The sequence below is a fragment of the Carcharodon carcharias genome, chromosome 18 (genome assembly GCF_017639515.1).
Source record: "Carcharodon carcharias isolate sCarCar2 chromosome 18, sCarCar2.pri, whole genome shotgun sequence".
NCBI lineage: Eukaryota > Metazoa > Chordata > Chondrichthyes > Lamniformes > Lamnidae > Carcharodon > Carcharodon carcharias.
The window spans coordinates 59,938,072-59,954,764 of record NC_054484.1 but is presented as its reverse complement, the minus strand read 5'-3'; positions in this window follow the sequence as shown (position 1 = coordinate 59,954,764).

The window sequence follows — 16,693 nt, the reverse complement described above, 5'->3', positions numbered from 1 at the left end:
GCCGCAGACCCAACCTAGCAACTATGTCCTTTAGGACTCGGCTAGCTCCATCTGTGGTGGTGCAACCGAGCCACTCCAGGAGATGGACATTGAAGTCCCTCACCCATAGTGCATTCTGCACCCTTGCCACCCTCAGTGCTCCCTCCAGCTGGTGTTCAACATGGAGTTCTTCATCAGATGAGACGGAATGTGGGGCTGCAGTACGTGGTAATCAGCAGGAGGTTTCCTTGTCCATGTTTGATCTGATGCTGTGAGGCTTCATGGGGGCTGGAGTCAATGTCGAGCACTCCCAGGACAACTCCATCCCAACTGTATATTACTGTGCTGCCACCTTTGCTGGGTCTGCCCTACCAGTGGGCAGGACATACCCAGCAATGGTGATGGTGGTGTCTGAGACATTATCTGGAAGGTAAGGTTCTGTGAGTATGACTAGGTCAGGCTGTTGCTTGACTAGCCTGTGAGACAGCTCTCCCCAAGTCTTCATCCAAAGTATTTCATGTTATTCTAGTTTACCCCATGTATTACTACCCCATCTCCTCATTTCAAGTGTCTAAGTTCAAGTGGCCTGGAAGCCTTATAACCCTTCCATACCTCATTCATGCTACTGTCAGAGGAGTGGTAGGCTCTGTCACCACAGGTAAACTCAGAAGTACGGAATTGTTACTGTGCAGAAGGAGGTCATTCAACCTATTGTGTCTGCACCGGCTCTCTGAATGAGCATACAATAAAAGCAAAATACTGCGGATGCTGGAAATTTTTAAACTTTTTTTTCTTCATTCATGGGATGTGGGCATTTCTGACTAGGCCAGCATTTATTGCCCATCCCTAATTGCCTTTGTTCAGAGTGCTGTTAAAAGTCAACCACATTGCTGTGGGTCTGGAGCCACATGAAGGCCAGACCAGGTAAGAAGGGCAGATTTCCTTCCCAAAGGACATTAGTGAACCAGATGGGTTTTTTTGACAATTGCCAATGGATTCTTGATCATTATCAGACTTTTAATTCCAGATTTTTATTGAATTTGAATCCAAGTCCCCAGAGCATTACCCTGGGTCTCTGGAATACTAGTCAATGACAATACCACTATGCCATCACCTCCTCATTTGGGCTTGAAATGTTAACTCTGTTTCTCTCTCCATAGATGCTACCAGACCTGCTGAGTTTTACCAGCATTTTCTGTTTTCATCTCCGAATGAGCATTATTTCTCATTGCCACTCTCCTGTCTTTTCCCTATAACCCTGCACATTGGTTCTATTTAAATAATCATCTAAAGCCCTCATGATAGCCTCAAATGAACCTGCCTCCACCACACTTACAGACCTAAACCACCCGCTGTGTGAAAAAGTTTCTTCTCACATTGCATTTGCTTCTTTTGTAAATCCCTTTACATCTGTGCCCTCTCATTCTTGATCCTTTTATGAGCAGGAACAGTTTCTCCCTATTTAGTCTTTCCAGGCCCCTCATGATTTTGAACACTTCAATCAAATCTCCTCTTCACCTCCTCCTCTCCAAGGAGAACAGTCCCAACTTCTCCAATCTATCTTCGTACCTGAAGTTTCTCATCCCCTGAACCATTTTTGTTACCCCCTTCAGCACTCTCTCCAATGTGTTCACATTGTTCCTAAAATGTGGCACCAAGAACTGTACACAATACTCCAGATAAGGTTTAACTAGTGCCCTATACAAGCTCAGCATAACCTTCTTGCTCTTGTACTCTAAGCCCCTAGTAATAAAACCTGGGATTCTGTGTGCTTTATTAACTGCTGTTTCCACCTGTCCTGCCACCTTTAATAACATGCACATATACACTGTTATGATGCAGCAGATAATGTGTGCCAGGTGGATCAAAGCCATGCAGGAAACCTGATCATACGGTCACAATGATTTTGCAGCTTGTATTTTACTTTGAGATGCATGCCCTGAACTCAGTAGTAATAAGTCCACCAAGTCTCTAGAGATTTTTTACAAAACTAAATTGAACATTTATTAGCAAAAGAAAAGATTTCAAACACATACAAAGATTTACAAGTTACTACTATAATAACTCTTAAAACCCCTAATTAATCTGGCTTCCAGTTACATCTCCGTTAAGGCAACAGTAAAAAAAAATAGATTTAAACAGATTCGGGCAAGTCAAACACAATACCCTGGGTGGTAGAATTAAGGAGTTTTTTCCCAGCTTCAGTTTCTGTCAACAGCAGCTTAATGCACAAATACTGAAGGCTTTTTACACTTCAGGTAGATCTTACAATGCCTTCCTCTCTGATACATAACCTCTTCTCCTTTATACATGTTTCTCCCTTTTAATGCAAATTCCATTGTTCCCTTATGTATTTGGAACTTTATTTTTTCATAATTTGAATCATTTCATGGTGATAATATTGTCAGTAACCTTTGGTAAAAATAAACACACTGCCTGGCCTGGCTTCTGTGGCTAGGTATAACATACTGCCATCTCTTTGAAATTCAAACTACCCTGATTTATCTAAAAATGCAAATTCTTCTCACCTCACATTCTAAAACTTCAGTCATGTTTATGTATTTAGCATTCCAAACCTAGCTTCCTTTTATAAGTCAAAGCCTCCAGACTAGCTGTCTCCAGTTCAATTAAATCCCACACAGACACACAGAGAAACTATCCAAACCCCACTATTAACCTTCTTGTACAATAAGTCACAATAATATTATAAGAATTATTATTCTTTCATGACATCACCCAGGTCTCTCTGCTCCTGCATACCCTTTAGACTTGTATCCCTTATTTTATATTGCCTCTACATGTTCACTCGACTGAAATGAATCACCTCACACTTCTCTGCGTTAAACTTCATCTGCCACCTTTGTTCCCACTCCACCAACTTGTCTGTGTCCTTTTGAAGCTCTACAATATCCTCCTCACAGTTTACAATGCTTCCAAGATTGGTATCATCCACAAACTTTGAAATTGTCCCCTGCTCACTAAGATCTAGATTATTAATATAAATCAGGAAAAGCAAGGGTCCCAATCTGTTGATTTGGAGTTTGTTCTGGCAGCTGGAGGTCTTTCCATCTTCTTTTTCCATTCCTTGGTATTAAACCAGGAGAAAGCAGTATGCTTGGCTGGCACAATATCCACAAACAATCATGCCACCCACCCCTGATGCACAGTGGTAGCCATCTGTACCACCTCCAAGATGCACTGAAGGAACTCACCAAGGATCCTTAGGCAGCACTTTCCAAACCCACGATCACTATCATCTAGAAGGACAAAGACAGCAGATAATGGGAATACCACAAGCTAGAAGTTCAAGTCACTCACCATCCTGACTTGGAAATATATCACTGTTCCTTCACTGCTGCTGGGTTAAAATCCTGGAACTCCCTTCCTAACAGCACTGTGGGTGTACCTACACCAAATGGACTGCAGCGGTCCAAGAAGGCTGCTCACCACCACCTTCTTGAGGACACTTAGGGGTGGGCAATAAATGCTGGCCTAGCCAGCAATGCCCACATCTCATGAATGATTTTTTTAAAATGCTCTTTGCCAATTCAGGAGTTGTGGTGATAAGTAGTTGTTGTTCTATCTTATTTCTGGTGGGGGTGGATGAACGTTGTGCTCATCTTAATGTCACTTATTCCTCTTCTTCTTTCATCATGTGGATCATTGTGATGTCCTCTGTGATGGCAGATGGCTATTCCTGTTATGAGCATGTGGTTTTTAAACAAAGTTCACCTTTGCATTTGGCTGTGTAGTGTGCTGTCAGCAATGGACGGCTGCTTCTTGGTTCCAGCATTAACTGTGTACTGTCATGCTGGCCAGGAGTTGCAGCATTTGCTCTGTGGTTGCAGTGTTGGCCTCATCAACAGTCATCGGAGCTGGAAGTTGAGGCTCTTCTGCTTGTTGGTTGCTCTCTTATCTATCATTCACTGGAGGCGTCATGGTAACCATCTGAGTGGCTGGGGGTCTGATCAATGATGGCTTTCCGGCACCTGTAACAAAAATGGAAAAGCCTGTTCTGCAAAGAGAGAATAAAGTTCAGAGTTGAGGTCCCAATCAGGATACTCTCCCTTGCTTGAGCTCTCAGGAACTTGCAGTGCTGTATAATTTATGACAGTGGTTGTCTTGACATCTTCTGCTGCTTTGAGGAGATTCAGGGCTACACAGGCATCTCTGCTTATGAGAGAAAAAGACTGGTTACTGATACCGTACATCAGCTCAAAGATTTGTTTGGCGCCATACCTTCATGGTTCCAGAATCATGCCTATGACTGGAAGTCGGATTCCTCCTGGCCTATTGAGTGATGTGTCTGTTGTGAGAAGCCAGAGGTCTCTCCTGCGTGGGTTCTCTTTCTAACAGGACCATAACACTGGTTCCTGTGTCCAATCTAAAGTTTGTGAGATGGCTGTTAACTGAAATGTCCACATTCCAAAATGAAAACGCAAAGATCTTTAACCTCACCCAAGAAGCATGCCTATGTGTTCTCTTGGTGTGCAGTCTGGACTGCATGAATCATCTTTGGGTCTTCTGTGCATTTAGATGTTTTGTCCTTGTACAGTTTGCTGAAGTGTGCAATTATGTTACATTGAAAGCATTGGGCTGAAATTACCAGACATTGATCACACCTACCAGGGTGCTTTTTTCCTCAGTGCTGGTATGGTCACTGTACTGGCCAGTTAGGGTTTTGCTTCCCTTGGCTTGGCGTGTCCCTGTTTCTGTGATTTTTGACTAACTAGACTGTGGGGTTTCCATTGTACCATGGCTTACTTTCCCCTCCTAAAATGGCCCTGTGCTACGGATGGAGTCCAGACTGCCAACAATCTGGATAGCTTTCTCAAGGGTTAGATCATCTTTCATTTGAAGCATGTCTGAGAGTACATCATTCGCTCCTCCAACAACTATTCTATCTCTGATAAGTTCAGATTTTAGGCCTCTGTATTCATAGCTTTCAGCCATCCTGTGCAGATCATTAATGAATGAGTTGACAGGTGCTCCTGGTTGCTGGACACACTTACTAAATTTAGCCATTTGTTTTTTGTTAGTTCTTAGGCTAAAATAATTATGGAATAATTTTAGTACTTCTTCAAATTTAGTTGATTTATTGATTCCTTTTCAAGTAATGTTGTCTGCTATCGGGCCTACTGTATAAAGCAGTGTGTTAACTTGTGCAGTTTCTGTCTTTTCATCCAGACCTGAAGCAATTGTGCATCAAAGGAATCTTTTCCTCCAAAGTCCCCAGAAATATGATTGATCTGAGACCTTGGATAGGTCCAAATTGCTCTGGAAGGGTAGATTTCTGATCCATGGTTAAAACATTTTAAAGTGTAGGCTCAGCTTCAAGAAATTCCTGAAATTCAAGATGGCACCACCGAATGTTTGAAGACAAAGGGCGGAATTTTCCATGCCCACTGGCATTGGGCATGTTTGGTGGCGGGAGCGGACAATATGGTGAGAAGGCCAAAAATCGGTTTCAGGATATTGTGAAACCAGTTTGTGATCCTCCACTCAGCCTGTCGATGGTGGGCTGCGATCCCTGCCATCGGATGTCGGTAATCTCATTGTAATACATCAGCATATCCTTACAAGGCCAGCCCGCCGGACTCATCGTGCCCCCCCATTCCACCACCCGCCCCCCCCCCCCCCCCTCCCCCCGACCAAACCTCCACCCCTGGCCCCACTGGATCATCTGTCTATGTTAGCGGGAAAACACGTCGGTATAGAACACGTCTTGACAATTGAGATGTGAAGAAGTTAGGACTTACCGGCAGGGCCTTGCTCACATTGCGGACGTCCGAGGAGCAGAAGATGCTGGAGCCCGACAGCAACAGAACCCTGGAGGAATGTCCATGGCAATCTGGGTAGATTCTCATGGACATGGCTCTGCTGTGAAGCAGTTCACAGAAGTTGGAAAATCACCGTTGATGCTCATGGATGATGGTCGACAGGGTGGGAGAGGAAAGTCTAGGATTGACTGGGAGAGGAAGAGGTGTCAGGGGTCGAGGTTGGGACAGGGGCATGAAGGTGTTGGGGGGGTGAGGTTGGGATGGGGGCAATGAAACTGTCACGGGGGGTGAGGTTGGGAGGGGGGATCAAATGTGTCAGGGGGGTGAGATTGGAAAGGCAAATGAAGGTGTTGGGGGGGTGAGATCAAAAGGGGAATGAAATTTTTTTGGGGGGGTGAGATTAAAAGTGGGAATGAAGGTGTCAGGAGGGAGAGGTTGGGAGAGGGGGAATGAGGGTGGCAACCGGGAAGTTGTAATAAGTGGGGGGGGGTGGAAGATATAGTGGAAGGTGTGCGAAGAGGGGAAGGAGTCTAGAGAGACAAAGGAGTGTGGAGAGGAGAGGGAGTTTGGGAGGGGAGAAGGAATGCGGAGAGGGGAGGGAGTCCAAGGTGAGGAAGGAGTGAGGCGAGGGGAGGGAGTAAGGGTGGAGGAAGAAGTAAGGATTAGGGAAGGAGTCAGGAAGAGGGAAGGAGTAAAGCTGGAGGAAGAAGCGAGGGTGTCTGAGGGAGTCAGGAAGGGGAATGGACTAAGCAGCAGGTGGGTGGGGGATCTAAGGGAGGGGAAGGGGTTCTGTCGGGGAGGAGAAGGGGTTCTGGGTGGGGGAAAGTGGTCCGGAGGGGGAATGTCCATGTGAGAGGCAGCAGGGTGGGCAGAGTGAAGGTTCTCCAGTAGCGGTAGAAGGGACGAGTGGTGGTTGGTGGGGACTCGGAGGCAGACACAGACCCTGGGGGTGGGAATCAGGAATTCGGGGAAGTGAATGTAGATGGGGTGGGATTTTCAGGAGGGAAGGGAACATGGACCTTCATCTGGACATCCCTGAAGGATCAGGGTTGTGGCTGATAGGCCATGGAGGGGAGGTGGGAAGTAATGCCGGGGGTCAACTGTGATAGGGGAAAAGAAATGGGAGGGGAAAATTCACGGAAGCACAGGAAAAACCAGATCCAGACCACGCTGTCCAAATTGAAAGTGAAGTAAGAGTTGTGGTGGGTGAGATCAGGTGCTGCATGGGAGTGTGATTATTGGGTGGGCGGAGAGGCAGGTCAGCTCAGATGGTCAACTGAAAGTGACCCCAGGAGGCAGCATTCAAAATGCTCAGGACATTGAGGTATGATACTTGAAAGATCTGCGTTCATGGGAGAGTGCTTGCATGAGTCTCTGAAAGGTCCTCTCTCTCACACACCCTTCTCCCTCCAGAATCACTTATTCACCAGCTGCTCCCTCTGCAGTGTCAGAGGATAAGGTTGAGGGGCTCACAGGCAAAGGGGACTCAAAAAGAGAGGACAGCCTCTGAGATTCCTGAGTGGATGACCCAGGGGTGTCCACTTGCTCCTCCTTCTTTTCGGTGCACAGGGGCCCGGCCTGACACCTCGAGGAGAAGGAGAACCTGGAGGGAAGTCACTTGAAGGCCCATTTCCCTCTCGCATTGCCTCTGCGTTCTGCTGGACCAGGGTCTCCATGGTGCCCACCATCCTCCTCATAGAGACCTCCATACATGCACATGTGAGCAACACTTCACCAGGGAAGCACTCGTCTGACTCGTGTGCCACTCTGTTGAGGCTCCCAACAGTTCTGCATGATGTTCCCATGCCTTCTGCTGACTCTCCAGGATGAATTAGAAGGCCAAATCTAGAGGCTCATCATCTTGACTCAGACTTCAAAGATGCCTAATTCCCAGCAATCCTCTGAGTCCCGGGAAGTTCACATGACTCTGCCTCCTGCTGCTGCGGACATGTGTTCATGAGGTGACCACCAGGTTGTAAACCTGAGCCTGCTCTAGATCTAGGCCCCAGAGAGGTGTGTGTGTCTCTGTGCTGGTGGAGAGTGTGGGTAAGTGCTGAGACAGGTCTTCCAGGCTGCTTACTTCCAGATCTTCAATGGAGGAGGAATCCTCTAGTCTGGAGGTGATGGGGCTGAGGGACTGGCAGGTTGAGGGCTTTGGTTGCTTGGCAGAGCTCCTTCTGAACCAAAGTAGTGATAATTAGTGTATGGCAGCAGAGTCAAAAGCAGGAGAGAGAGCACTCGCAGGTGTATTGAGAGAGGGATAATGTGATGCACAATTCTCATAAGGGTTGTCGCTGCTGACCTCACCTTCACCGCAGGCACTGTCCACGTCTGCACCAGTCAGCACGACGGCATTCCCCTCAAATATGGGCCACTCCACCCAACCTGCCCCCTACCCCCTCCCCAGTCTGGGACCTCTCCCTGCTGATGTGAGCATGCTTCTCCTGCATGAAAGCAGATATAGAAAGTATAAGCAGGACACGTGGCACTGCATGGAATGTTTGTGTGGTGAGCGGAGACACCGGCAGGATGAAAACACGAGCTTGAGTGGGAATGAGTCTGATGGAGATGTGAGGGTGAGTGAGTGTCAGTGGTGTTATCCCTTGAGGTGTGAAATCCCTGGGGATATGTGATGGATTTGTGAGTGTATGAGTTGAGAGTGATGAGAATAGTGAATTACCCTGCAGAATGAATGAGACCATTCATCCTCTTTCTGCACTTGGTGGCTGTTCTCTTTTGCAGGACATTGGCGCTGACAACCGCTGCCTCAACCTCCCAAGCTGGATTGGTGATGCCAATCCTGCAGTCAGAGTGGGGGTAGAGGACATCACGGCGAGCACCCATGGTGTCCAAAAGGGTCTCGCGGGATGCATCACTAAACCTGGGGACTGCAGTCTTTTTGCCTTTTGGGGACATCCTGTCTTCCGCGTAGCAGTTGTGGGCTGGAAGCACTGAGAGGTGAGTGCGCAGCTGGACTTTAAATATAGTGCCCGGCGTGCTGAAGCGGTGAGGTGATGGCATGGTCGGTGAATGAGAGCCCGCCCACCATGGAAACTGTTTGTTTCCCAGGAATGCAAAATTAATACAGTGGGTTTGGGATGATGCAGTGTGAAAAGTGGCCATTGCGGCCGATGGGTAAACGTCGTTTTACCTGCCCGCTATGGCACTTAGTGTAAATCTGGGATGATTCTGCTCGAAGAGTTTACCTATGCCTCCTGGTTTAGGCAGGCTCCTGCTGCAATGGCACTTACACTCAACCTTGAAAAAATTTTAAACAATGGCTGCCTGTATCGACTGGCTACAGACTTCTCTGTTTTAGCACAATGCTTTAGGGCCACAAAAGCGTTGAATCCTGGCATTTGCTGGTCTTTAAAGCTGACTCTTTTGTTGCAATTCTTCTGAATTAATTGATTTTTTAATTTCTATTTTTGAGGCAAGCACGGGCACCATGTTTTCAGGTGCCGACTCAGGAATCTGGTTTTAAATAGCAATTTCTGACCACTGAACTATTTAAAAGTTTCTCAGGACTTGCTTTGTCCTGAAATTTAAAAGCTTTTGCTCACCCCTGTTAGGTTTGCTGACTCTGCACTCTGGGAATTGAAGGTGGACTTCCAAGAGACCCTATGGAGTCTTCTGCTGCAGTGAGGAATTTTAAATTTCTGTCTTCAGCTTCCAAGCCTCTCTTTGGAACTTTTCCCTGGTGATTTTCTTCTGTGTGTCTGCTTCTTGAACTTTTCTTGAGGTCAGAATGCTTCTTCAAATTTTTCTTTAGCCTTGCAGGATTTTAGTTTTTCTCTGCATTTTTTATGATGTTTTGGGTTTTTCCATTCGCTGATGCCATGCTGTATATGGATACTGTTTGGTAGGTCTTAATGAAGTCTTCATAATCTCAAGTAGGTTAACTGCATATATTTATTAACTACAAGGACTATGTACATATATACAGTAAAGGGTTCAAACTGGCAGCTGTCTCTATGCTTGCTTGTGCACATGGCTCCGTCCAATACCGGACTGACCCCTAGGTATGGGTCGTGTGTTCTCTTACATCACTATGTGGGTGATACTGTCACTCAGTCCCATGTTAACCCTGTATGTGCCAGACTCATATTATGCACTGAATTCCAGTGTCATTTCAAAACTGGAAGATCCACAATTGACATGACCTTCTAGTCCAGCAGCTACAAGAGAAATGACAAGGCATTCAACCATGTGAGCAGAGGTATTTATTGCAGCTGCTAGGGAAAATTGGGTTGCTTGCCTGCCAAAACAGCTCAATGTGATCTCCTCTTTCCATGACAACATGATGGGTCAGGTCAGGTCAGGTCAGCTATGATGGGACAACATTGGAAGCCTTTGAGACCCACTGTGGGGTCAAACAGTGTTGTGTCCTGACACCAACAGCCTTTGGCAAATTCCCTTTGGCATATTGCTGCCATTATATGCCTTCAGTTCATCTACAGAGAGTGTCTATATTTATACCAGGACTGATAGAAAGCTGTTCAGCCTCGCCTGACAGATCCAAGACAAAAGTGTGCCAAGTTCTTATGAGAATTGTTCTACGCTAATGATGCTGCACTTGCATTCCATACCAAGCAACACTTTCAGTGATGACTTGGACCTTTTCGCGCCTGTAAAGAGTTTGGTTTGACCATCAGCATCGGGAAGACAAATGCCATGGTGCAGGACATTACCGTACCGCCATTTATCAGCATTGACAATGTGAGACTGGAGGCTGTTGATAGCTTCACATACCTAGGCTCTACAATCATCAGAAATCTGTCATTTGATGCTGAAATCACAGACGCATTGCAAAAGCTGCAGCCTTTATGTCCAAGCTGAGCATGAGACTGTGGAACAACAGCAACATGAATGAGAATGCCAAACTGCGAGCCTACCAAGCCGGTATCTTCAGCACACACTTCTGCAGTAGTGAAACCTGGATAATATATACTCAGCAGGAGAAAACGCTGAGCAGTTTCCACCTTCACTGTTTCAGGTGTATCCTTAGCATCTCTTGGCAGGACAAGGTCACTAACTCAGAGGTCCTAGAGTGTGTTTATTCCATCAGCATACACTCATTGCTAAGCCAATGATGTTTGCGCTGGCTCAGCCATGTTCATTGAATGGATTCAAAGACATTTTGTATGGTGAACTGGCCACTGGATCATGACTTCCTGTGCGTCCATGCCTCCTCTACAAGGACACATGAAAATGAGATATGATGAAGGTGGGCATTGAAACAGACAACTGGGAGACAGTCACTGATGATCATGATCTCTGGAGAATGACTGCTTGGTGGGACATTGGAAGGGGCAAGCAGAAGCAGAAATCTCCACAACATAGAAAACAGAGGCCAGTGAATCCTACACCTTCTCAGCCCACTGTCTTCACCTGTAGCAAATATGATATCGAGACTATCATGGCAGAATCCTTGGCACTATTGAATCACACTAAATTGGTGCCTAGGATGAGACAGTTGTCTTATGATGAGAGGCTGAGTAAATTGGGCCTATATTCTCTGGACTTCAGAAGAATAAGAGTTTATTGCATTGAAACAAACAAAAATTTGAAGGCCTTGACAGGGTAAACTCTGAGAGGTTGTTTCTGCTCTTGGTGCACTCGAAAATAGAAGCCATAGGGGTCTGCCCTGTGAAAGCTGTCAGCAGGTTGCATGACCCCGCCTTCCCCCACAGACAAAACATTTTAACGGAGGTGGAATAAGGCCCTGAAATGGCAGTTAATTGTCCACTTAAGGGCCTCAATAGACCTAAGTCAGGCAGACTGCCTGACACTCTACCCATCCCTGTAATATGGAGGATTTATTGGGGATGGTTTGCAACCTGCTTTATTTGACATGTCCCTGCCTTCAAAAATCTTCGGCAAGGGCGGGGCCAATGAAATTTACCCCGCAGTCTCAGGATAAGGGAGCGATCGTTTAGGACTAGGCTAAGGAGAAATGTCTTCACTCAAAGGCTAATGAATCTTTGGAAATTCTCTGCCCCAGAGGGTTGTGGATGGCCCATTGTTGAATATACTCAAGCATGAGATAGACAGATTTTTGGCCTCTCAGGGAATCAATGGGTGTGGAGGGGCAGTTGAAGTGAAAGATCAGTCATGATCATTTATGGGGGAAACAATGGTATAGTGGTAAGTTAGTGGACTAGTAATCCAGATGTTAATACCCTTGGGACATGGGTTCAAATTCCAACAAAGCATCAGGGCGGAATTTAAATTTGATTAGTTTTTTTTGAAATATGGAATACAAAGCTAGTCTCAGTAATTCAGTAATGGTGCCATGGCTTTCATCAATTGTGCAAAATTTCAATGCCTGTTCGAGAAGGAAATCTGCCATCCTTACCTGGTCTGGCCTACATGTGATTCCAGATCCACAGCAATGTAGTTGACTCTTAAATGCCCCCTGAAATGGCCTAGCCAGCCACTCAGTTCAAGGGCAATTAGGGGTTGGCAACAAGTACTGGCCTTGCCAGCAATGCCCACATCCCTTGAAAAAAATTTTAAAAGTTGAATGATGGAGCAGGCCCGATGGGCAATATTGTCTACTCTGACTGCTACCTCTTGTGTTCTTGCAATGTTCAACAGAGTTAGCAACCACAGCTGAACCATTGTCTCTTGAGATGGAATTAAGGCTGCCAACGTGGCTGAACTCAGACTGGTAGCGAGCAACATTTATTTGGTGACCTGAAAGATACTGTAGATGGTATTGAAGATTGGTGATATCCAGAGGGATATTTTGTGCTCCACTTTATTGGCCTGCATTTGTTGCATGCAGTGGCTTATTCTTACAGGTGGAGTGTGAGGATCTGTCATCAGTGCCGAGAGGAGGGACAGGTGCAGATTTAAACAAAAGATTTGAAGTTGCAAGGTTAGGTTGGAAAGGCTGGGGTTGTTCTGGGAGATTTAGTAGAGATGTACAGGATTATGACAGGCTTAGATAAGGCAGACATGGAAAAACTCTTCCCATTGGCTGATAGTACAAGGACTAGAGGGCACAGATTTAGGAATTCGGTAAAGGATTCAGGAGAAATGTGAAGAAGAACTTTTTTACACAGCGAATGGTAATTACCTGGAATTCACAACCCACAAAGGTTGTGAAAGTAAAAACATTTGATGATATCAAAAGGAAATTGGATTGGAGCTGGACAGAAATTAAGTTACAGGGTTATTCAAATCAAGCTGAGGAGTGGGACTGATTGGATTGCTCTCTGGGCACCCGGTATGGACTTGCTGGGCTGAATGGCCTTCTTCCATGCTGTAAATGATTCTATGGCTCTATGACCTTTCCTCGCAGACTTTGGCACTCCTCTGTTATACCATGGTTGTTAAGTGCTGTTTCACAATTTACCATGAGCAAAGCCAACAGTATGTATGTATGTGTGTATATTGCCATGGACAGAATTCATGTGTTTTATTATTGTCCATGATCAAAGTGTTTTAATGTACGAGCTTAGTGTGTATTCCCTTCCCCTCAGAGTGGTTGTCCCAATTTAAATAACTTCCAGCAGCAAGCTTTTGTGAATTTTCAAAATAAAGAAAATTATTTATTGTCACACACTTGCCTGGAGATTTTAACATGGTGTCCCACACATATTACCACACACACAAGGATAAAATACAGATGAAGAAGAAAACAATACAATTACAAGTTGCAATGATTTCAGTCTCTTTCATAGAAGGCCTGTAGTTTCTCAGTTTAGTTGGAGTAGAGGTCTTGAAAATCAAAGGAATCTCAATAATCTGTGATGTTTCTTGTAATTGAGTTTTCAGGAAGTTGGTTCTCAGGTGAACTTGAAGTCGGAACAGACTAGGGTGGGGGGGGAGGGGGGATGGGATTCCTTCTCCCTCTTTCAAGGTATACCTGTTTTACCTTGGCTGTGTTGTCTTTTAGCTGGTTTGATGGCTTTACAGATGATGTTTCTGATGTTTCTCATCTGAACAGCTTCTGCTGTTACTTTTTAAAGGAACAGATAACAAGCATAGCTGCCTTAACTCATGTGACCAATTATGAGTTTTCTAAGTTCTTCCAGAAAAGTGTATTGGGTTGTTTTTAGCCTTTCCCATGTTGCGGGCTTTTGAGACAGCCAAGAGTGTCTTAAATGAGTGACTCATTCAATTCACATTACCCTTTGAATACCTTTCATGAATAGGAAAATAAGCTTTGATAGCACTTTGGCCCAGGACGATGAGTTGACTGATATGTGATAGTCTTGTTCTGTTTATAGTTGATCCTTAATAAAAGGACTGGTGAGTTTCACAAGTGGCTTGGATTGTTCATATTTTAATGAGGTTCTTGCTTTAGTTTCAGTTCTGTATGGAGTTGATAATGCCAAAATCACATGATATTTTGTCAGTCATCTTAAAAACTGTTGTGTCCATTTAAAAAAAATATATTGTTTTTAAATTTGTAACATGAAGATGATGCCTGTATTGAGCATGACAAGATATATGATTGATCTTGAAGGTAGAAAATGTGATCAGCTAGCACTCCAATTTATCTAAGCCTACATTGCTAGTATCATACGATATGTAGGCTGCTTTCAGTGCCTAATGGAACTAAAGATAGAAATATCCATCGTACATGTTATCCTTTAGATTGCCAGGTCTCTCATGTAGCTTACATAGAAAATCATAACAATGGGATAAAAACATTCTTTTCAGCAATAGCATTCAAGAAACTGTATGTACCACTGCAGGCATTTAGAAGAAAAAACCCTTCAAAATACTTTTGAATATGTTTCTGTGGCCCTTTTATATTTTGATGACTGCAGCACTTATGGGGTCTTGGTCCCTTTCAATTTAATTTATAGGAAGTTCTAAAGGTTATGAGTCCAATTAGCTCATGGATGCTTTTCATTTTTTTATAGGTGGGAGATGACCTTTTCTACAATACTAGGGTCAGAAAGCTTAACTAAAGTGATAGATTACATACAATCTTCCAAACCAAAAGGAATAAAATATAACAATTCAGGCTCCTTATATTTACTGCAAAACTGGTTGAAATGGACAGTTTCTACACTTATAACCACAAAACATAATTGGAATTCAAAAAAAGGTTTTCAGAAAATGCAGGATAGATGCATGCAGTTTACAGCAAAATTATGTTTGCTCCACTGGACATGAATAGAAGCTAAATATAATGGCAGAGTGACCTTTCAGCTAATCAAGATCTGTAATTACAACAGAAGTGTCCTTTCAAAGAGCATTAGGATATCCTCTTGCTTTCTGAAACCTCTCAGCCACATGATTTTTTTCAAAATGCTGAATGGAGTAGATAATGCGGATGCTAGAAGGTGATTCAACTTAGACTGAGTGCAAAACTAGATTCAGAAGTGTAAAATTAATAAGCCTCAAGTGTTTTGAGTAAAAGGATTTTTTTCCAGCATGGTGATAAATATGGAAATAGACTTCTTGGTAAAGCAGTTAATACTGTGTTGATTGGCACATAATATATTTATATTACTGGTGCTGGTCATTTATGTCATGATTCTCCAGATCACAAACACTATGATGGCCTGGTCAGTACAATAGAAATTGGGTCATGCTGCAGACATAAATGAGCATAACAGGGCCTAAATTTGGGGACCAGCATCCTGTGCCTCAAGGACACCTGAAAAACATCTGTCCCAAAGTTGGCCACTTTAGAAAGGCATCATCTCCCCTAATAGAAATTGGGCAATGATGAAAACAAAAGTGTCAGGCTTAGCCTGCTTAGGATTTTCAGTGACTCTATTGGCCTAAGCAGAGGTTGCCAATGCAAGATATGTTTTTTTTCAACAAAATTTAAGAAAGTAATCCTCTTGTGGAATTGGATGGAACAGAAGTGATACCCAACTCCAATTAACATGATCACCCCCCTACTCCACCACCACTTCCCTGCCCAAAATCTCCTATTGGTCTCTCTATCTTCCAAACAGTCCAATGTTTATACTGTTTAGATGTTCCAATGGAAAAGCTGCAGGGACAGACACCAGTAGCTCCCACACAAAGTTTTAATGAGGCCCAAGGACCAATTTCAGTTTTCTCCCTGGTCATATTTACCAAATAAAATATTCTCAGATTACTTTTTCATAGAAACAACTTCTGTAAGACAAGCCACCAAAGCACTTTACTACTAGTCTGAGACTCAGATGAATGCTTTTGTAATAATATGCCATTAAATGCATATGAATGCTAAAATGAATGGATCAGCATCTGTTCTTAGGAATAAATATTTTTTAAAATGCTTCCAAGAACCTGCAACTTCATTTATAACAAGTTAGTGTAGAGTGTTTGTGCTTTTGTGCCCGTTAAGGAGCCAACACCTAGCACCGATCTTCACTCATTTTCCGTTCCCAGGCTCAGTTGTTTTTCTCTTCCATGCCTGCACATGCTGTACTCCCAAGCTTAATGTTCCTTTTATTTATTTTTCTTTATTTTGTATATCAATCCACTGCCCAAACCAAACTTGCAAGTTGCATACCTAAAACATAACATTGTACCTTTCCCCTGCCAAACCGCAGCCCCACCACTCACACTCCACACTAATCCTCACCAGTAGCATATAAATTCTACTGAAAGTCTCTTCCCTGGCTAATGGCTCCATGTGATAAGGATCACAAACCCTCCGCAACCGTAGGAGATCTCTTAATATTATTCAGTAGTGTTAATATAACACCTTATCACAAGAGAAGATAAGCTGATGTAGGCCCTTTAGCCCTCTTAATCTCATTTTCCAAAATAACAGCCCTATAATGAAACATCTTAAAGGACTTCACACTCAAGTACTTTTGAAGACCAATGCTGGTTAATATGATAGCTCCTGATCTGCTTGGAAATGAAAGGCAACTGGTGCAGAGTGAATAACATTGTTTGTGAGGTTAGGTATTCTGAATTTTGCTTGACTTAGCTTTGAGGCAACAAAAAAAAAAATACAGAGC